A 23,802-nucleotide genomic window follows, 5' to 3' on the forward strand; every position below is an offset into this window, starting at 1 on the left:
AGTAATGATTATTTTGACATGTTATTTGAGTTGAATGCTTATGAACTTGGCGAACATTTTCGTATATGCTTATTTGAAAAAGTGTAGATTTGATGAAAATATGAAAACGAGCTTAAGTTTGATATAAATTGATAATGTCATTGTAATTATTTTGATTGATGATTTTGCTGACACTAATGCATATTTGGATGCACAAAAATTGTGTTTGATGTGTTTTGCAGAATGAAAGGGGTGAATCTTCATCCCAAGCCCGCAATGCTCCTGCTGAGAATTTGGAACAACAGGAGGTGGATAACTACTACAAGCAGGATATACCTCATCCAGTCATGACCTTTTCTGATATGCACTTGGAAGAGTTGCACCCGAACCTGAGATTTGACAGACTTTGGATAGATTATCCAAAATATCAAAGGGGTTTGCATACTCTTCATTCTAAGGTTGTTGAGGTACCGAGGGTCATAGAATGGGGACCCTTAGAAGCTGTAGAATTGGCCGGGCCAATTAGGGAATTACTTGTACAGAGGTATGGTAATTCTTCTTTTAATGACTGGATATGTTTATTCACCATACGTAGACCTGTATATAAAGTATGGTGTGAAGAATTGTTATGTAGTATAGAGTTGAATGATCGGGTAGCTAGTTTAACCGATCGTTCTTTTATTAGATTTTTGTTAGGCGGTTCGATGCGCCACATGTCTTTACTGGACATGGCTCAGGCTTTACGTATATATACGCCTGAGGAGTTAGCGTCTGACGATTGTAGAGGATTGATACTAAACGGTAGAAAGATAGATGTTAATTTTGATACACACGGTGTGTGGAGTCAAATGACAAGCCATCACCGTTTCAAAGGGGGAAATTACTCTTATTTGGATATAGATAGAGCCGAATTAAGAGTGATACATAGATTTTTAGCTAATTCGATTACACAAAGGGGTAAGAACAAGGAAAAAGTAAATGAACAAGATTTGTTTTACCATATGTGTATTCGAGACCCACAAAGCGCTGTAAGTATACCATATTGTGTGGGTTATTATTTATCAGCTATGGTTCGGGGGATGCGACCACATAGCATAATAGGAGGTGGTATTTTTATTACTTTGATTGGTGAATATCTCGGTGTGGATATAAGTCGGGGGGGATTATTACTAGAAGAGCCGGAACCCCGCGATACTATAGGTTTAAATGTATACCATGGTGCGAAAGTTTTGAAGAGGCGAAATAACGCCGAAGTACGATACCATGGTAGACATCCACAGGTGGAGAGAAACCAGCAGCAAGGTAATGTAGGAGGGGGGAATGAGATGCAAGAAATGCATAGGTTTATAGCTTCTCAGGAATACGAAAATGCTAGACAGAGAGCATTTGAAGATTGGCAAGTTCATCAGAACCAAATCATAGCTCATTGCCAACATATAGGTAGAAACTATATTCCTACACCGAAACCCATCTTCCCTCCTTGGTCTATAGAGATGCAGCCACCATATCCTACGTATGACCCTGCCGAAGCATTCTATAGCACTTATGGTTATGCCTGGAACCTCTATTGGTACCAATATCATCCTTAGTTTACTTATTATTTTTTTTATTTTGTAATTTGTAATTATTGATACATTTAATATTTTTGTTAATATTGTAATCATTTTTATAATTATCTAACTTTTATTCTTAGATTTTAATAATTTTTTGAATGTGGGGTAATATACCAAACTTCAAAAATATGAATATATGTTTGCAGTTTATCTTATGTACACAACAGGGTAAAACAACGCATTTTCAAAGACTGGCATTAAGTTCAGCAATAGCAACTAATTTTGACGACAAGATGCAAAATATATGTGAAATAACAACAAGACGGAATGAACAAATGATGTGCACCATTTATCATTCAGCAAACAAACGCCAATATATTTGGAAACTTTGGTAAAAATTTAATCATTTTCACACAAATCACCCTCAATAATTTAAATTGTTACTAATTTCTTGCAAATGAGGGCATTGCAAGATCTTAAGTGTGGGAAGGGGTTAAATTCTTTCGGATTTTAAAAATTTTTACTTTATACACTTGGTTACCATTAAAAATACTAGTAAAGCAGTAGTTGTATTAGAATCTAGTGCTCTCTGATAAAAAAGAACAGCCCTAGTCTTATATACTGACTACCCAATTCTAGTAAAATTTTTCAAAATTTTCAATTAAATGAATTCAAATCATGTTTATACATATTTATGAACGATAAAACTAGGTTTTAACACCGAAATTATTGTTACCTCGGAAAGGACATAAATTGAGAAACAAACTAAAATGTTAAAATTCATTTAAAATGGAATAGAGGACGATAAAAAGGAAAATAAAAGCCAAGTGTGGGAAAATTTACCAAGTTATCTTAAACATATGTCACATATATCTGTAACAAATAACTGAAAATACTTTTGCTTTGGACTAAACTAAACTGTTTTTACCCGATGAAAGAAAAGAAGAGATGGATCTACACGATGAATCAATTCCATCATTAAAAGGAAGTAAAGTCTCCCGAAAAAGACACGCGCTTCTTGATTTAGGTCATGAAGTTGTCGTCCAGACCAGCTGTAGGTTGACGAAAAATCTAGAAAAGTCATCACTAAAATCAGCAGGAAATCCACGGACCTCAGCATTAAACAGGGTCGCCAAGTGGTCAGATTTATCCTAACCATGAGAAGGATTTATCTCGTACAATGGGGGGGCACCATGCAAATTAGCTGGACAAGACTAATGAATCAGATCCCCAGAAAGGATAATCTCCTTAAAGATTAAAAATCAGCTTTTAAGACTGATATTACTCAATCCTAGAGATTGACCTTAAAGATTGAGAATTCAAACTCATGGAATTCAATGATATCTAAACTCGAGTTTGAACGAGAAAATATTTTGATCAAAATTATAAACCGATTTGTTTTCTGAAAACCCTATTTTCAATGCGTTCATTACCATTGAACGTAAAATCCTAGGAATTCACCTGGAATTCATTAGGTCACCTGAACTAAATCGGGTGTCAATCGTAAGAACGGTGGTTGCATAGCATGGTCAAAGACAGGACCTTGTGCCAGACCGAAAAAATATAAGGGTGACCTTTACTATTGCTCCTACCAAGGATAGTAATTGCGTCCGACACGTTATAGACCATAATTTGTTCAACGCTTTCCTTTACAACCGGACGGTAGTTTGCCGAAAGGTAATATACGGAACAAGTAAACTGGACGTGTTGCTTTCCTAATACAAGGTTAGCAAGTGGGTGACACAAAACAGCAAGTTTTGAGTTAAAATTTTCAATTCTGAACCCCACCAAACCCACAAAAATATTTTGCAAACACCGGTAAAGGGTTATTCCGGAAAACTTATCTAGGGTAAAAACTAGATTTAATTTTCAAAAGATCAAATGTTTTCATAAAGATCCAATTTCCTTAATGGATCTAAATTTTTATAGTCATGTGGGACTGTAAACCATATCGTTACTACCATTGTTTATACCGCAGTAGAGAAATCACTGATGTACAAAGTGTGAAGAATAAAGAAGTGATTCTTGTATTTCAAGACGATATTGCTTGAGGACAAGCAACGCTCAAGTGTGGGAATATTTGATAATGCTAAAAACGAACATATATTTCATAGCATTATTCCTCAAGAAAGACAAGCTTTTAGTTGCAATTGTTCTATTTATAAGTGATATTCGTTTAAATAATAAAAGGTGAAGACAAAAGACAGATTCGACGAATTGAAGACACAAACGATCAAAAAGCTCAAAAGTACAAAAGACAATCAAAAAGGTTCCAATTATTGATAAGAAACGTCTCGAAATTACAAGAGTACAAGATTCAAAACGCAAAGTACAAGATATTAAATTGTACGCAAGGACGTTCGAAAATCCGGAACCGGGACCAGAGTCAACTCTTAACGCTCGACGCTACGGACTAAAAATTACAAGTTAACTAGGCATATAAATATAATATAATATATAATTAATTATATTAATTATATATATATATTATATATATATTATAAAACTGTCGGCAGAGAAAGACTCCAAGGGTGTGAGCTGTAAATTCATTCTCCGCGACTCGCGGAGTTTGTAGAGGATTTTGCCGCGAGTCGCGGAGCCCCAAAAATCGAAAATCCCTATAAAGCCAACCGAATTCTGATCACAAAGATAATCTATTTTCTATCTTCTCTCATATATACGTAAAATATATATATATATAATTTATATTTTAATTTTAATTTTAATTATAATTCTAATAATAAGGGTATGTTAGCGAATGTTGTAAGGGTGTAAGTCGAAATTCTGTCCGTGTAACGCTACGCTATTTTTAATCATTGTAAGTTATGTTCAACCTTTTTATATTAATGTCTCGTAGCTAAGTTATTATTATGCTTATTTAAAATGAAGTAATCATGATGTTGGGCTAATTACTAAAATTGGGTAATTGGGCTTTGTACCATAATTGGGGTTTGGACAAAAGAACGACACTTGTGAAAATTAGACTATGGGCTATTAATGGGCTTTATATTTGTTTAACTAAATGATAGTTTGTTAATGTTAATATAAAGATTTACAATTGGGCGTCCTTATAAATTACCATATACACTCGATCGGACACGATGGGCGGGGTATTTATATGTACTAATAATCGTTCATTTAACCGAACACGGGAATGGATTAATAGCCACTAGAATAATTAAAACAGGGGTGAAATTACATTCAAGGGTAATTGGTGTAATTGTTAACAAAGTAGTAAAACCTTGGTTTACACGCAGTCGATAACCTGGTGTATTCATTAAACAAAGTATTAAAACCTTGTTACAATTCGAATCCCCAATTAGTTGGAATATTTAACTTCGGGTATAAGAATAATTTGATGAGGACACTCGCATTTTATATTTATGACTGATGGACTGTTATGGACAAAAACCAGACGGACATATTAAATAATCCAGGACAAAGGACAATTAACCCATGGGCATAAAACTAAAATCAACACGTCAAACATCATGATTACGGAAGTTTAAATAAGCATAATTCTTTTATTTCATATTTAATTTCCTTTATTTTATATTTAATTGCACTTCTAATTATCGCATTTTTATTGTTATTGTATTTAATCGCACTTTTAATTATCGTACTTTTTAATTATCGCAATTTTATTTTATCGCACTTTTATTATTCGCAATTTCATTATCATTATTTACTTTACGCTTTAAATTAAGTCTTTTATTTATTTAATATTTTACATTAGGTTTTAACTGCGACTAAAGTTTTAAAATCGACAAACCGGTCATTAAACGGTAAAAACCCCCTTTATAATAATAATATTACTTATATATATGTTTGTATTTTTATAAAAGTAAACTAATATAGCGTTACGTTTTGTTTAAAGATTTCCCTGTGGAACGAACCGGACTTACTAAAAACTACACTACTGTACGATTAGGTACACTGCCTATAAGTGTTGTAGCAAGGTTTAAGTATATCCATTCTATAAATAAATAAATATCTTGTGTAAATTGTATCGTATTTAATAGTATTTTCGCACCAAAAATAATACTATTTCGTATACACCTCGCATAATATCAATGGTCAAAGGGTATTTGATTACATGAATATAGTTTCAAAACTTTCGAGACTCAATATTACAGATTTTGCTTATCGTGTCGGATATATACAAAGGTTAAAGTTTAAATTTGTTCAGAAATCTCCGGGTCATCACATACGCATGTTGAATAATCGTACCCAATCGTTAAAAGTAGAATTACCATACCTCTGTGTAAGTAATTCTCTAATCCGTTCGCCCAATCCTACGGCTTCTAATGGTTCCCATTCTATTACCCTAGGTACTTCAACAGCTTTAGAATGAAGAGTGTGCAAGCTCCTTTGGTATTTTGGATAATCTATCCAACGTCTGTCTAATCTCAAGTTCGAGTGCAAATCTTCCACGTGCATATTTGAAAATATCATAACTGGATGAGGTATATCTTGTTTGTAATAGTTATCAACATCCTGTTGTTCCTCATTCTCAGGAGGAGCAATGCAAGCTTGGGATGAAGATTCACCCCTTTCAGTCTGCAAAACACATCAAACATAATTTTTGTGCATCCAAATATGCATTAGTGTCAGCAAAATCATCAATCAAAATAATTACAATGACATGTTCAATTTATATCAAACTTATGCTCATTTTCATATTTTTATCAAATCTACACTTTTTCAAATAAGCATATACGAAAATGTTCGCAAAGTTCATAAGCATTCAACTCAAATAACATGTCAAAATAATCATTATTAGCAATTAAACAAGTTTCAAATGGCATTATCTCTCAAAAATCAAGTTCATGAATTTTAGACTTGAAAAAGTCCACTTTAATTCTCAAAAATCTTGTTTAGGCTCAAAGTTTGGATCATTTAACTACCTAAACATGTTACACTACTTAATTTAGCAATAATTCATGACAAAAATCAGCCATAACCTGTTTATATCAAAAATCCCCAATTTTGCTCAAGAACACAAACCCTAGATTACTCAAAATTTGAAGTTTAAGGCTTCTAATCATGTTAAATAGCATCACTCTAGGTTATATTAGCATAATACATAAATAATTTAAGCATAATTACACTAAAAAGCATCAAAATCGAATTGGGTATAAAATTGCTCAAGAACACTAATTTTTGGATTAAATGGTTTTTAGGTGTAGAAATTTACCGTTTTCCTTGAGTAATTCCTTGATAGCATCCTTCTCAACATGATTTTGTGAAAGATTTGATGAAAATGGCGAAAAATACGATTTTTGTGTGTGTTTTTGAGTGTGTTTTTGCAGTTTTTGAGTTGGTTGTGTGTACTGATCTGTTCGGCCTTTTTATTTTTTTTTCTGGATTTTGCATCCTCTGCGAGTCGCGGTGGATTTCCCAATCAAACTCCGCGAGTCGCGGAGTTTATTTATTTATTTTTTTTTCTAAATCTTTAACTTATAAAACAAATATTAATTAATTTTAAAAATTTGTTTCCCTTGTTATTTAGAACGAGGTCGTTTCGGATCGATGTTCTAGTCCGTCCCTCGACAAAATTTTAAAATTTATCTATTTAAAGCGCTGTTTTAAAAGGAAAGATTTTTGGGTTTTTTAATTTTTTTGGCATACTTTAATTCAATAAGATTAAAAATAATGATAATAAAAGTTCTCGTCCCTCCCTCGGGTAAAGCAATTTCAGTTCAAAGACCTAGTCTTCAACTCACGACGAATTTTAAAAATCATATTTTTAACTTAGCGAAATAAAGTAAATTTTTGTTTTTAAATTCACACCAAACTTAAATTTAAAATGCATAAAATTAAAAATTCATATTATTAAAAATTAAAAATTCACACCAAACTTAAATTTAAAATGCATAAAATTAAAAATTCATATTATTAAAAATTAAAATTCACACCAAACTTATATTATATTTTTGTTTTTATACATACAAACTTATATTAAAAATATTAATTTTTCAAATATTTACAATTTTAAATATATTAATATTAAAAATTGCACAATATTAATTTAAAATTTATATATTAATTTTAAAAACATGGTAAAAATAAAATTAAAAATCTTTTTGGCTTTTATCCCACTTTAATCAATCAAATATTATCAAAAATATACGCCCCTCTTTTCGATAAAGTAATTTCGGTTCCATGACCTAATTTAACTCATGACGAATTTTTGAAATATTTTGGGTTGATTGATTAAAGATATTTATACCTTAAGAATAAACGTTAAATTTCGCAGTGATGTAATAAATTTTTGTATGATATCAATAATTTCGGTCGCAAGACCTAATTTCATCGAATACCAATTTAATACTTTATAGCGAACAAACTAGCGTTTTTTATCAAAAGGTTAAAAATAAAAATAAAAAAACTGTACAGACTTACCTGTGAAATAGATTTCTTAGTGATATGCTCTAGCCCACTCATAAGATAGTCGGACTAATTGGTTTTCCATGGCTACATAGGCGTAACCTCGAGCATTTATTTTTTTTTCTTCTAAACATATAAACGGTCCATCTCTGTATAAAGTAACGAATTCGGTGTTTGAATAAGTTTGATTATTTGAACATTTACCTTCGTGTGACCATTTTCCGCATTTGTGACATCTTTCAAGGTGTCATGCTCTTCTTTTCGCTGCGGATTTTGATTTTCCTTTACCAAATTGTAACTTATTATCTTCGCATCTGGATTCTTTTCTTACTCCGTCCAATTTTTCTCTGATTACTGATACCAGTTCACTCGGTAGTGTGTCATTATTACGTTTAGTGATCAAAGCGTGTAGCATTAGACCATGGTTTAGTTCACATGAAGTCTTCATTTCGTAAAAACCTAAAAAAAAAAATTTCAGAATTGGGGGAGAAGACTAGTTCTTTAGGGTCTGCTAGGGAAAGACCATTCGGGTTCCATTTTTGAGAACTACACGAAAACAGAAAATCTAACTCTAACAGAAATACATATTATCCTTTAAAGACTTGATTCTCCCCACACTTAGTTAGCTGTGGTATCGAAATTGTGATTAACTTCGTTGTCGACTTCCATCGGACTATCTATGTAATGTTTAACTCTGTGACCATTAACCTTAAATTCAATCCCATTTGAATTTATTAATTCTATCGTTCCGTATGGGAAAACTCTTTTGACTATGAATGGTCCAGACCATCTTGATTTCAATTTTCCAGGAAATAGCTTGAATCGTGAATTGAAAAGAAGAACTCTGTCTCCTTCTTTAAATTCTTTTGAACTTCTGATTCTTTTATCATGCCATTTCTTCATTCTTTCTTTATAGATTAACGAATTTTCGTATGCTTCATGTCTTAATTCTTCTAATTCGTTTAGTTGACTTAATCGTAGACGTCCAGCTTCATGTAAATCAAGATTAGATGTCTTCAAAGCCCAAAATGCTTTATGTTCAATTTCTACTGGAAGATGACATGCTTTTTCGTAAACGAGTTTGAAAGGTGTGGTACCAATTGGAGTTTTGTAGGCTGTTCTAAAAGCCCAGAGTGCATCCTCCAATTTTATGGACCATTCCTTCGGATTTGTTCCTACGGTTTTCTCTAGAATACGTTTTAAAGCTCGGTTGGTATTTTCAACTTGTCCACTTGTTTGTGGATGATATGCGGTGGAGATTTTATGAATTACTCCATATCTTTTAAGAACTTTCTCAAGTTGATTATTACAGAAATGAGTTCCCGGATCACTTATTAAAGCTTTCGGTGTTCCAAACCTTGCAAAAAGACGTTTTAAAAAGTTGACTACAACTCATGCATCATTAGTCGGGAGAGCTTGTACTTCCGCCCATTTAGGTACATAATCAATGGCTACGAGAATGTAGAGATTATTATGAAATTTTGGAAATGGACCCATAAAGTCAATACCCCAAATGTCAAATACTTCACATACTTGAATGACATTTTGTGGCATTTCATCACGTTGACTTATTTTTCCGGCCCTTTGACAAGCATCACAGGATTTGCAAAGAAGGTGTGCGTCTTTGTAAATTGTAGGCCAATAGAATCCAGCATCATAAACTTTTCTTGCTGTTAGTTGAGGCCCATAATGCCCTCCTGTTGGTCCTGTGTGACAATGGTTTAAGATTTTACTAGCTTCATCTCCGAATAAACATCGGCGTATTATTCTATCGGGACAACTTTTAAACAAATGTGGATCTTTCCAGAAATAGTGTTTTATATCACTGAAGAATTTCTTTCGTTTTTGGAACGACAATCCTTTTTCAAGGAATCCACATACTAAGTAGTTTGCATAGTCTGCAAACCATGGAATTTCATTATAATCTATCTTCAATAGATATTCATCAGGAAAGTTGTCTTGTATGGCCGATTCATTTAGAACTTCTAATTCGGGATTTTCAAGACGAGAAAGATGATCAGCGGCGAGATTTTCTGCTCCTCTTTTATCTCGGATTTCAATATCAAATTCTTGTAAGAGTAAGATCCAACGGATTAATCTTGGTTTGGCATCTTGTTTCGAAAATAGGTATCTAAGAGCAGAATGGTCGGTATAGACCACCGTTTTAGCTAGAACGAGATATGAACGAAATTTGTCAAAAGCAAAGACAATAGCAAGGAGTTCTTTTTCAGTAGTTGTGTAATTCGTTTGTGCTCCTTGTAATGTCTTACTAGCATAATATATAGGTTGAAATCATTTTTCAATCCTTTGTCCTAAAACGGCTCCCATTGCAAAATCACTTGCATCGCACATAAGTTCAAACGGTAGATTCCAATTTGGAGTTATCATGATCGGCGCATTAGTGAGTTTTTCTTTAAGAATATTAAAAGATTTGATGCATTCATCTGAAAAGATGAATGGAGCATCCTTTTCTAGGAGTTTATTCATAGGAGTGGCAATTTTAGAAAAATCTTTTATGAAACGTCGGTAAAAACCGGCATGCCCTAGAAAACTCCTAACTCCTCTAACATTGGTGGGATGTAGAAGTTTAGCAATTACATCTACTTTAGCTCTATCCACTTCAATTCCTTCTTTTGAGATTTTATGTCCAAGAACGATGCATTCTTTAAACATGAAATGGCATTTCTCCCAATTAAGTACTAGATTTGATTGTTCGCATCTAATAATCATTCGTTCAAGATTAGCTAGACATGTTTCAAAAGTATCACCGAAGACTGAAAAGTCATCCATGAAAACTTCCATGCATTCTTCTATCATGTTATGAAAAATCGCCATCATACACCTTTGAAAGGTTGCAGGGGCGTTGCAAAGTCCAAATGGCATGCATTTGTAAGCAAAAGTACCATAAGGGCACGTGAACGTGGTTTTCTCTTGGTCTTCGGGTGCTATTGGAATTTGAAAATATCCGGAAAATCCATCAAGAAAACAATAGTAACTATTTCCGGCTAATCTTTCCAACATTTGATCAATGAAAGGTAAGGGAAAGTGATCTTTTCTGGTGGCGTCATTTAATTTTCTATAATCAATACACACACGCCATCCTGTTATAGTCCTAGTCGGAATAAGCTCATTTTTCTCATTTGTAATGACAGTCATGCCACCCTTCTTAGGCACGCATTGAACTGGGCTTACCCATGGACTATCAGAAATTGGATAAATTAAACCTGCATCAAGTAGTTTAATAATTTCTTTCTTAACAACATCTTGCATATTTGGATTTAGTCTTCGTTGGCGTTGCACATACGTTTTATGACCTTCTTCCATAAGGATTTTATGTGTGCAATACGAAGGACTTATTCCTTTAATATCATGAATCTTCCATGCAATGGCTGGTTTATGAGCTTTCAACACAGAAATGAGTTGAGATTTTTCATTTTCAGTAAGAGAAGACGATATTATTACAGGTAATTCAGATTCACCATGTAAATAAGCGTATTCCAAATGGTTTAGAAGTGGCTTTAACTCTAATGTCGGAGGTTCTTCTATCGATGATTTATATCGATATCTGTCTTCTTCTTTTAGCATTTGAATTTCTTCTGTTGTTGGTTCATATCCATTAGCTATTAGTGTAGCTAACATTTCAGTTTCATCAATTGGTTCAGTTCCTTCTTCTAAAGAACATTCTCCTGTTCCTTGTAATTCTGGAAATTCTTCTAACAATTCTGCATGTGAATCTATAGTTTGAATATAATAACATGTATCATCTGCAGATTGTGGTTGTTACATTACTCTATCAACTGAAAAGGTAACACTCTCGTCCTCTATACTTAGGGTCAGTTTCTTACCAAACACGTCTATCATTGCTTTAGCCGTGTTTAAGAATGGTCTTCCTAATATGAGAGGAACTTGAGAATCTTCTTCCATGTCCAGAACAACAAAATCTACTGGAAATACTAAAGTACCAACTTTAACTAGCATGTTCTCCATTATCCCTCTAGGATATTTTATTGATCAATCGGCTAGTTGTATGCTTATTCTTGTTGGTTTCAATTCTCCAAGGTCTAGTTTAGCGTATAGTGAATACGGCATTAAATTTATACTAGCACCTAAGTCTGCCAATGCTTCTATTGAACTAAGACTACCCAGAAAACATGGAATTGTGAAACTTCCTGGATCAGATAGTTTTTCTGGTATCTTATTCAACAGCACTGCTGAACAATTAGCATTCATAGTAACAGTCGAGAGTTCTTCCATTTTCTTTCTATTTGAGATTAGATCTTTCAGAAATTTAGCATATCTAGGCATTCCTGAAATCACATCAATGAGAGGAAGATTTACATTTATCTGTTTAAACATATCTAAGAATTTAGATTGCTCGGCTTCAAGTCTCTCTTTTTTCATTTTACTCGGATAAGGAAGTGGTGGTTGGTCTGGCTTAACATAAGGGTTTAGCTTTAACTGTGTTATCTTCATTAACCTTTTCAACTACCGGTTCTTTTTCCTTATCTTGTTCAGATTGTGGTTCATGTGGAGTAGGAATAGCTTCATCAGAAATTACAGGTATTTCAGGTGGTTTAAGTGTTGTACCACTTCTTGTGGTAATGGCTTTAGCTATTTCATTCCGGGGGTTATCATTTGTATCACTAGGTAGACTTCCTGGTTTTCTTTCACCTATTAACCTTGCTAGGTTACTTACTTCTTGTTCCAAATTTTGAATAGAAGCTTGTTGATTTCTAAATGCTTGAGCATTTTGTTCATTGGTTTGTTTCTGAGATGTAAAAAACTGCGTTTGAGTTTCAACTAGCTTCGTCATCATATCTTCTAAATTTGGCTTTTTATCATCGGTTTGTGGTGGTTTGTTTTGAAAATTAGGTCTTTGCTGATTGTAAGTATTGTTGGATACTTGTTGATTACTAGAACCTTGTTGGTTGTTGTATGGAGCATTTCGATTATAATTCTAGTTTTGATTGTAAATCGGTCTTGGCGGTTGATAATTATTTTGATAATTATTTCCAGGCCTTTGGTTTATATATGAAATATTCTCTCTTTGTTCCATTGTTAGCTCAATACTGAGACAATCTTTTGTCAAATGTGGTCCTCCACACTGCTCACAACTAATTCGTATTGAGTGAATATCTTTAGTCATCTTTTCCATTCGTCTCTCGACAGCATCTATCTTTGCTGAAATGGAATCTAAGTCATGGCTAGAATCGGCTCTAGCTACTTTAGATGATCTAACGATATCTTTTTCTTGGTGCCACTCATGTGAGTGGGAAGCAGTGTTATCAATAATTTTGTAAGCATCAGTTTCGGTTTTCTTTATAATAGAACCACCAGCTGCTATATCTATATCTTTTCTTGTAGTGACGTCGCCTCCTTGGTAGAATATTTGTACTATTTGACAAGTGTCTAAACCATGTTGCGGACATCCTCTTAATAACTTTCCAAATCTAGTCCACGCCTCATATAGAGTTTCATTCAGTTTCTGTGTGAACGTAACAATTTCTCCTTGAAGTCTTACGGCTTTAGATGCCGGAAAGAATTGTTTAAGAAATTTTTCAACTAAAACGTCCCATGTATCAATTGCCCCTTCAGGTAACGATTCCAACCAATCTTTGGCTTCTCCCTTTAAAGTCCAGGGAAATAACATGAGATATATCTGTTCATCCTCAACTTCTTGGATTTTAAATAGTGTGCAGATCCTATTAAAGGTACGAAGATGTTCATTTGGATCTTCCTTCGGCGCACCACTAAATTGGCATTGATTAGTCACCATGTGTAGAATTTGTCCTTTGATTTCATAATCTGGTGCATTAATGTCAGGATGAGTAATTGCGTGACCTTGGCCAGTGCGTTTAGCTCTCATTCGGTCTTCCATACTTAAAGGTTCCAGATTTTCCATGATTGAATTTGTTGAATCTGAATCACTAAAGGATTCTGATTTAATGGTTCGTTCCTCAACAATCTCTGTTTGAATGATTGGTGGTTCCGGAGGAAAAATTAATGGTTCAGGATCTATGAATTGTCCTTGAATATTCTCCGGATTCTCAATTGTGAGGTCGGGTTCAAAAAATGGATTATCGGAAATTTGAATTGGAGTACTTGGTCGACTGGATGACGATTCTAAAGAAAAATCAACGACGACAATATTAGCTAGATGTCTTGATCTGGTTACAGGTGGTGAACGTACGAAAGGTGGTGAACGTCTTGCTCGGTGCATTCACTGAATATCCTATTAGTTTTTAAAAGGAAAGAAAAATTATATAAGTTATCCAATTAATAGACTTTTCTGATTTTGCCCACGTTTCGAATAGCCAAAAGATGCAGCAGAGGGGCAGGATTCCTTTGGTCTAAATATAATTGAGTACTGTTTGGCTCCAATAACCCGGTCCACGTACAAATCCAACTATTACTACGAACCAGAAAATTTTGATGTCTATCAATTTAACCACTTAAAATAAATTTTCGTAATTTAAAGAAATTTAGAGAAGAAATAGAATAAAAATCTATGTCCTAAAACTAGAATGTCGAGAAACAAGAAAGAAAAAGAGCGCGTCGAAAAAGGTCGAAAAAGAAAAGGGTTGAAAAATAAAAGGCGTCGAAAAATAAGAAAGAAAAAGAGTGACTATAAAACTTTAAAACACTCGACTAACCCAACCTTATTACTATCACTAACTTAAAATTAAAATTGCAAATTGAGATTACTATTTGGAGTGATAATTGATACATAGGTAAAAGGCGTCGAAAAATAAAAATAAGAAAGTAGCGCGTCGAACGGCGTCGCAAAATTCAAAGCACCTAAATCTTAGTCTAAGGAATAAGCACTTAAGGGATTTTACGACAAGGCCTAAAAATCTAGAAATAAAAATAAGCTACGGCAAAAACTAAATTTAACACTAACTACGAACAATAAAAATACAAATATTACGATTAAATAATTAAAAAGAAACAAATATAAAAAGAAGCTAAAAATGATAAGATTACAATTTTTATAGAAATATTATTTTTATATTTATTTTATAAAAGCCTTAATTTTTATATATATTAAAACTAATTATAATTAATTATACTAATTAAATTATAACTTAAACTAATTAATATTAATTAAAAACTTAAACTAAATTATAATAATAATAAAACTAATTAGGGTTTAAATAATAATAATAATTAATTACTCCATAATTAATGCGATTAGGGTTTCTGGTCGTGTCAGGGTGGCTCCACGAGTTGCGGTACACCTGGCAAAAAACTCCGCGAGTCGGTGGGTATGAAATTTAAGATTAGGTGGTTTCGTTTGACAGGTTTCGTAATTTTTTTTTATTTTTCTGTTTTTAATTAATATATTTATATAAATTTAATAAAACTTATATTTTAAAAACTAAAATAAAAATAGAAATATTTTATAATTTTATAAATAAAAATCTTAAAACTAGATTTATATATATATATATTTTTTTTCGGTTTTGATTTTATGTTTTAAATAAACACAAAATATTTAAATAAAACTTATATTTTTATAAAATAAAATTAAAGAAACTTTATAAAACTTAAATATTTAACAAACTCTTAAAAATATTTATATTTTTGTTTTTCTTTTTATATTTTCGAATTTTTAAAACGTATTTTTACAAAAACGTATTTTTATAAAAGTAAACTAAAAATAAAAATCTTTTTTTTATATTAGCGTTGCGCTTCCGGCTTTTAAGCTAGATTTTGTTCCCCGGCAGCGGTGCCAAAAATACTTGATAGTTAAAGCTAAGGGGTATAAAATACTATTAAATTTTACAAGAAAATACTATTAAATTTTACTAGGAAAAACTATTAAATACGATACAATTTTACACAAGATATTTATTTATTTATAAAATGGATATACTTAAATCTTGCTACAACACTTATAGGCAGTGTACCTAATCGTACAGTAGTGTAGTTTTTAGTAAGTCCGGTTCGTTCCACATGGAAAAATCTTTAACCAAAGCTTAACGCTATATTAGTTTAATTTATAAAAATACATACATATATATATATATATATATATATATATATAAGTAATATTATTATTATAAAAGGGGAGTTTTTACCGTTTAATGACCGGTTTGTTGATTTTAAAAACTTTAGTCGCAGTTAAAACCTAATGTAAAATATTAAAAATAAATATAACTTAATTTAAAGCGTAAAGTAAATAACGATAATGAAATTGCGATAAATAAAAGTGCGATAAAATAAAATTGCGATAATTAAAAAGTACGATAATTAAAAGTGCAATTAAATACAATGACAATAAATAAAAGTGCGATAATTAAAAGTGCAATTAAATATGAAAATAAAGGAATTATGCTTATTTAAACTTCCGTAATCATGATGTTTGACGCGTTGATTTTAGTTTTATGCCCATGGGTTAATTGTCCTTTGTCCTGGATTATTTAATATGTCCGTCTGGTTTTTGTCCATAACAGTCCATCAGTCATAAATATAAAGTGCGAGTATCCTCGTCAAATTATCCTTATACCCGAAGTCAAATATTCCAACTAATTGGGGACTTAAACTGTAACAAGATTTTAATACTTTGTTTAATAATTACACCAGGATATCGACTGCGTGTAACCCAAGGTTTTAATACTTTGTTATCAATTATGCCAAGTGTCCTTGTACATAATTTCACCCCTGTTTTAATAATTTCATAGACTATTAATCCATTCCCGTGTCCGGTTAAATGAACGATTATTCGTACATATAAATACCCCGCCCTTCGTGTCCGATCGAGTGTATATGGTTATTTATAGGTACGTCTGATTGTAAATCTTTATATTATAATTAACAAACTATCATTTAGTTAAACAAATATAAAGCCCATTAATAGCCCATAGTCTAATTTCCACAAGTGTCGTTCTTTTGTCCAAACCCCAATTATGGTACAAAGTCCAATTACCCAATTTTAATAATTAACCCAACATCATGATTACTTCGGTATTAAATAAGCATAATAATAACTTAGCTATGAGACATTAAATTAAAAAGGTTGAACATAACTTACAATGATTAAAAATAGCGTAGCGTTACACGGACAGAATTTCGACTTACACCCTTACAACATTCGCTAACATACCCTTATTATTAGGATTTAAAATTAAAATTAAAATTATAATATATATATATATATATATATATATATATATATATATATATATTACGTATGAATGAGGAGAAGAAAAAGGATATATAAAACTCGTCGAATTCGCTGGCTTTTATAGGCATTTTTGTCCAGGGTATCTCCGTGAGTCGCGGTGTTTTTCCACTACAAACTCCGCAAGTCGCAGAGTTCGTAAACCCAGCTCACACTATTTTGTCTTTTAATTTGCCGACGTTATTTAAATATAAATATAATATATAAATAATTTTTAAGAATTATTTAAATATTATATTATATTTATGTGCATAGTTGACTCGTAATTTTTAGTCCGTTACGTCGAGCGTTGAGAGTTGACTCATGTCCCAGTTCCGGATTTTCAAACGTCCTTGCGTACTATTTTATATCTTGTACTTTGCGTTTTAAATCTTGTACTCTTGTAATTTTGAGACGTTTCTTATCAATAATTGGAACCTCTTTGATTGTATTTTGTACTTTTGAGCTTTTTGGTCGTTTGCGTCTTTAATTCGTCGAATCTGTCTTTTGTCTTCACCTTTTATTATTTAAACGAATATCACTTGTAAATAGGACAATTGCAACTAAAAGCTTGTCTTTCCTGAGGGATAATGCTATGAAATATATGTTTGTTTTTAGCATTATCAGTGGGAAGCAGTGTTATCAATAATCTTATAAGCGTCAGTTTCGGTTTTCTTCATAATGGAACCACCAGCTGCTATATCTATGTCTTTCCTTGTAGTGATGTCGCATCCTTGGTAGAATATTTGTACTATTTGACAGGTGTCTAAACCATGTTGCGGACATCCTCTTAATAATTTTCCAAATCTTGTCCATGCCTCATATAGAGTTTCATTTGGCTTCTGTGTGAACGTAACAATTTCTACTTGAAGTCTCACGGCTTTAGATGCCGGAAAGAATTGTTTAAGAAATTTTTCAACTAAAACGTCCCATGTATCAATTGCCCCTTCAGGTAATGATTCTAACCAATCTTTGGCTTCTCCCTTTAAAGTTCAGGGAAATAACATGAGATATATCTGTTCATCCTCAACTTCTCTTATTTTAAATAGAGTGCAGATCCTATTAAAGGTACGAAGATGTTCATTTGGATCTTCCTTCGGCGCACCACTAAATTGGCATTGATTAGTCACCATGTGTAGAATTTGTCCTTTGATTTCATAATCTGGCGCATTAATGTCTGGATGAGTAATTGCGTGACCTTGGCCAGTGCGTTTAGCTCTCATTCGGTCTTCCATACTTAGAGGTTCCAGATTTTCCATGATTGAATTTGTTGAATCTGAATCACTAGAGGATTCTGATTTAATGGTTGGTTCCTCAACAATCTCTGTTTGAATGATTGGCGGTTCCGGAGGAAAGATAAATGGTTCAGGATCTATGAATTATCCCTGAATATTCTTCGGATTCTCAATTGTGAGGTCGGGTTCAAAAAATGGATTATCGGAAATTTGAATTGGAGTACTTGGTCGACTGGATGACGATTCTAAAGAAAAATCAACGGCGACAATATTTGCTAGATGTCTTGATCGAGTTACAGGTGGTGAACGTACAAAAGGTGGTGAACGTTTTGCTCGGTGCATTCACTGAATATCCTATTAGTTTTTAAAAAGAAAGAAAAATTATATAAGTTATCCAATTAATAGACTTTTCTGATTTTGCCCACGTTTCGAATAGCCAAAAGATGCAGCAGAGGGGCAGGATTCGTTTGGTCTTAATATAATTAAGTACTGTTTGGCTCCAATAACCCTGTCCACATACAAATCTAACTATTACTACGAACCAGAAAATTTTGATGTCTATGAATTTAACCACTTAAAATAAATTTTCGTAATTTTAAGAAATTTTAGAGAAGAAATAGAATAAAAATCTATGTCCTAAAAACTAGAATGACGAGAAATAAGAAAGAAAAAGAGCGCGTCGAAAAATGTCAAAAAAATAAAAGATAAGAAAGTAGCGCATCGAAACTTAAAAAGGAACTAAAAACTAAGAATTAAAACTTACGCCTAAAAATATTAAAGTTTAAAAGAAAAACTATATCCCAAATGGCAATATCTTAAAAAGGTACTAAGACTTAAAAAGGCGTCGCAAAATTCTAAAGCACCTAAATTTTAGTCTAAAGAAAAAGCACTTAATGGATTTTACGGCAAAGCATAAAAATCTAGAAATAAAAATAACTATGACAAAAACTATATCTTAAAACTAAAAACGAGCGAAAAATACAAATATTACGGTAAAACAAATAAAAAGGAGTACAAAATATAAAAATATACTAAAATTTGTAAAAAGTACAATTTTTATAAAAATATTATTTTTAGATTATTTATTTTATAAAACTATTAATTTTATAATTTAATTAAACTAATTAAAATAAATATACAAAATAATAAAAACTAAATTATATAATAATAATACCCTAATTAGGGTTTAATTTAAATAATAATAATAATAATTACTCCGTAATGATTATAGAATTAGGGTTGTTTGGCGTGTCAGACACTCTCATGCGATCGCATGAGAAATTGCCTTCAGGCTCATGCGATCGCATGAGCTAGGGTTTCGGGCCAGTGACTGGGCTGCTACAGTACTGGACTCGAGTGTTTTTATTTTTTATATATTTTTTTCTGTTTTGCTGATTTATATATTTATAATATATTTATATAAATTAAATAAAACTTATATTTTTATAAAATAAAGATAAAGAAACTTTTATAGAACTTAAATATTTAACAAACTCTTAAAAATATTTATATTTTTGTTTTCTTGTTATATTTTTGAATATTTAAAACATATTTTTACAAAAGCGTATTTTTTTTTAAAAAAATTAGCGTTGCGCTTCCGACGTTTAAGCAGAAATGTTCCCCGATAGCGGCGCCAAAAATACTTGATGTTATGCGAGGTGTATATGAAATAGCTTATATTTTACTAGGAAAAACTATTAAATACGATACAATTTTACACAATATATTTATTTATTTATAGAATGGATATACCTAAACCTTGCTACAATACTTATAGGCAGTGTACCTAATCGTACATTAGTGTAGTTTTTAGTAAGTCCGGTTCGTTCCACAGGGAAATCTTTAAACAAAGCTTAACGCTATATTAGTTTTAATTTATAAAAATACAAATATATATATAAGTAATATTATTATTATAAAGGGGGGTTTTTACCGTTTAATGACCGGTTTGTCGATTTTTAAAACTTTAGTCGCAGTTAAAACCTAATGTAAAATATTAAATAAATAAAACTTAATTTAAAGCGTAAAATAAATAACGATAATGAAATTGCAATAAATAAAAGTGCGATGAAATAAAATTGCAATAATTAAAAAGTGCGATAATTAAAAGTGCAATTAAATACAATGACAATAAATAAAAATGTGATAATTAGAAGTGCAATTAAATATGAAAATAAAGGAATTATGCTTATTTAAACTTTCGTAATCATGATGTTTGACGTATTGATTTTAGTTTATTCCCATGGGTTAATTGTCCTTTGTCCTGGATTATTTAATATGCCCGTCTGGTTTTTGTCCATAACAGTCCATCAGTCATAAATATAAAGTGCGAGTGTCCTCGTCAAATTATACTTATATCCGAAGTCAAATATTCCAACTAATTGGGGACTTAAACTGTAACAAGGTCTTAATACTTTGTTTAATAATTACACCAGGATATCGACTGCGTGTAACCCAAGGTTTTAATACTTTGTTATCAATTATACCAAGTGTCCTTGTACATAATTTCACCCCTGTTTTAATAATTCTAGTGACTATTAATCCATTCCCGTGTCCGATTAAATGAACGATTATTCATACATATAAATATCCCGCCCATCGTGTCCGATCGAGTGTATATGGTTATTTATAGGGACGTCCAATTGTAAATCTTTATATTAAAATTAACAAACTATCATTTAGTTAAACAAATATAAAGCCCATTAATAGCCCATAGTCTAATTTCCACAAGTGTCGTTCTTTTGTCTAAACCCCAATTATGGTACAAAGTCCAATTACCCAATTTTAATATTTTTAGTCAAACATCACGATTACTTCGGCATTAAATAAGCATAATAATAATTTAGCTACGAGACATTAATGAAAATAACATAAACATAACTTACAGTGATTAAAAATAGCGTAGCGTTACACGGACAGAATTTCGACTTACACCCTTACAACATTCGCTAACATACCCTTATTATTAGAATTAAAATTAAAATTAAAATTAAAATATAATATATATATATATATATATATATATATATATATATATATATATATATATATATATATATATATATCGTATGATGAATGAGGAGAAAAAGATGTGTTTGATGTTCACCAAAAACGCGATTTTTATAGGCATGTGGGCTGGAAAAGTTAGCCATGCGATCGCATGGGATTTCTTCCTCCAGACCATGCGATCGCATGGCCATCGGTGACAGCTCAAAGTTCCTTGTTTTCTTGTTTGTCGACGTTTTAATTAAATAAATATAATACATAAATAATTATAAGAATTATTTAAATATTATATTATATTTATGTGCATAGTTGACTTGTAATTTTTAGTCCGTTGCGTCGAGCGTTGAGAGTTGACTCTGGTCCTGGTTCCGGATTTTCGAACGTCCTTGCGTATAATTTAATATTTTGTACTTTGCGTTTCACTTCTTGTACTCTTGTAATTTTGAGATGTTTCTCATCAATAATTGGAACCTCTTTGATTGTACTTTGTACTTTTGAGCTTTTTGGTCGTTTGCGTCTTCAATTCGTCGAATCTGTCTTTTGTCTTCACCTTTTATTATTTAAACGAATATCACTTGTAAATAGAACAATTGCAACTAAAAGCTTGTCTTTCTTGAGGGATAATGCTATGAAATATATGTTCGTTTTTAGCATTATCACCTCGGAAAGGACATAAATTGAGAAACAACCCAAAATGTTAGAATTCATTTAAAATGAAATAGAGGACAATAAAAAGGCAAAGAAAGGAAAATAAAAGCCAAGTGTGGGAAAATTTACCAAGTTATTTAAAACATATATCACATATTTTTGTACAAATAATTGAAGATACTTTTATTTTGGACAAAATTAACCATTTTACTCGGTAAATTGCAAGATATTTGAAAGAAAGATGGATCTACACGATGAATCAATTCCATCATTAAAAGGAAGTAAAGTCTTCCGAAAAAGACACGCGCTACTTGATTTAGGTCAGGAAATTGTCGTCCAGACCAGTTGTAGAGTCTACGAAAAACCTTGAAAAGTTTTCTCGAAAATCAGCTGGAAATCCACGGACCTCAGCATCAAACAGGGTCACCAAGTGGTCAGACTTATCCTAACCATGAGAGGATCTGTCTCGTAAAATGGGGAGGGCACCGTGCAAATTAGCTTGATAAGACTAATGAATCAGATCCCCAGAAAGGATAATCTCCTTTAAAAAAAAATCAAAAATCAGCTTTTAAGACTGATATTACTCAATCCTAGAGATTGACTTTTAAAAATTGAGAATTACAAACTCATGGAATTCAATGATATCTAAACTCGAGCTTGAACGAGAAAATATTTTTATCAAAATTACAAACCGATTTGTTTTCTGAAAAATCCATTTTTAATGCGTTCATTACCATTGAACGTAAAATCCTAGGAATTCACCTGGAATTCATTATGTCACCTGAACTAAATCGGGTGTCAACCGTAAGAATGGTGGTTGCATAGCATGGTCAAAGACAGGACATTGTGCCAGACTGAAAAATTATAGGGTGAGCTTTACTATTGCTCCTACAAAGGATAGTAATTACATCCGACACGTTATAGACCATAATTAAAAGCATGTCAGGGGACATTGTCTTAACAGTTGCTTGTTCAACGCTTTCCTTTACAACCGGACGGTAGTTTACCGAAAGGTAATATACGGAGCAAGTATACTGGACATGTTGCTTTCCCAATACAAGGTTAGCAAGTGAGTGACACAAAACCGCAAGTTTTGAGCCAAAATTTTCAAATCTGAAACCCACAAAAATAATTTTGCAAACACCGGTGAAGGGTTATTCCGAAAAACTTATCTAGGGTAAAAGCTAGATTGAATTTTCAAAAAGATCAAATGTTTTCATAAAGATCCAATTTCCTTAAGAATCTAAATTTTTATAGTCATGTGAGACTGTAAACCACATAGTTACTACCATTGTTAATACCGCCGTATAGAAATCACTGATGTACAAAGTGTGAAGAATAAAGAAGTGATTCTAGTATTTTTATTTCAAGACTATATTGCTTGAGGACAAGCAACGCTTAAGTGTGGGAATATTTAATAATGCTAAAAACGAACATATATTTCATAGCATTATCCCTCAAGAAAGACAAGCTTTTAGTTGCAATTGTTCTATTTACAAGTGATATTCGTTTAAATAAAAAAAGGTGAAGACAAAAGACAGATTCGACGAACTGAAGACGCAAACGACCAAAAAGCTAAAAAGTACAAATTACAATTAAAGTGGTTCCAATTATTGATGAGAAACGTCTCAAAATTACAAGAGTACAAGAAACAAAACGCAAAATACAAGATATTAAATTGTACGCAAGGACGTTCGAAAATCCGGAACCGGGACCAGAGTCAACTCTCAACGCTCGACGTAACGAACTAAAAATTACGAGTCAACTATGCACATAAATATAATATAATATTTAAATAATTCTTAAAATTATTTATATATATATTTAT

Source organism: Rutidosis leptorrhynchoides, chromosome 2 (assembly GCF_046630445.1).
Source record: "Rutidosis leptorrhynchoides isolate AG116_Rl617_1_P2 chromosome 2, CSIRO_AGI_Rlap_v1, whole genome shotgun sequence".
Lineage (NCBI taxonomy): Eukaryota > Viridiplantae > Streptophyta > Magnoliopsida > Asterales > Asteraceae > Rutidosis > Rutidosis leptorrhynchoides.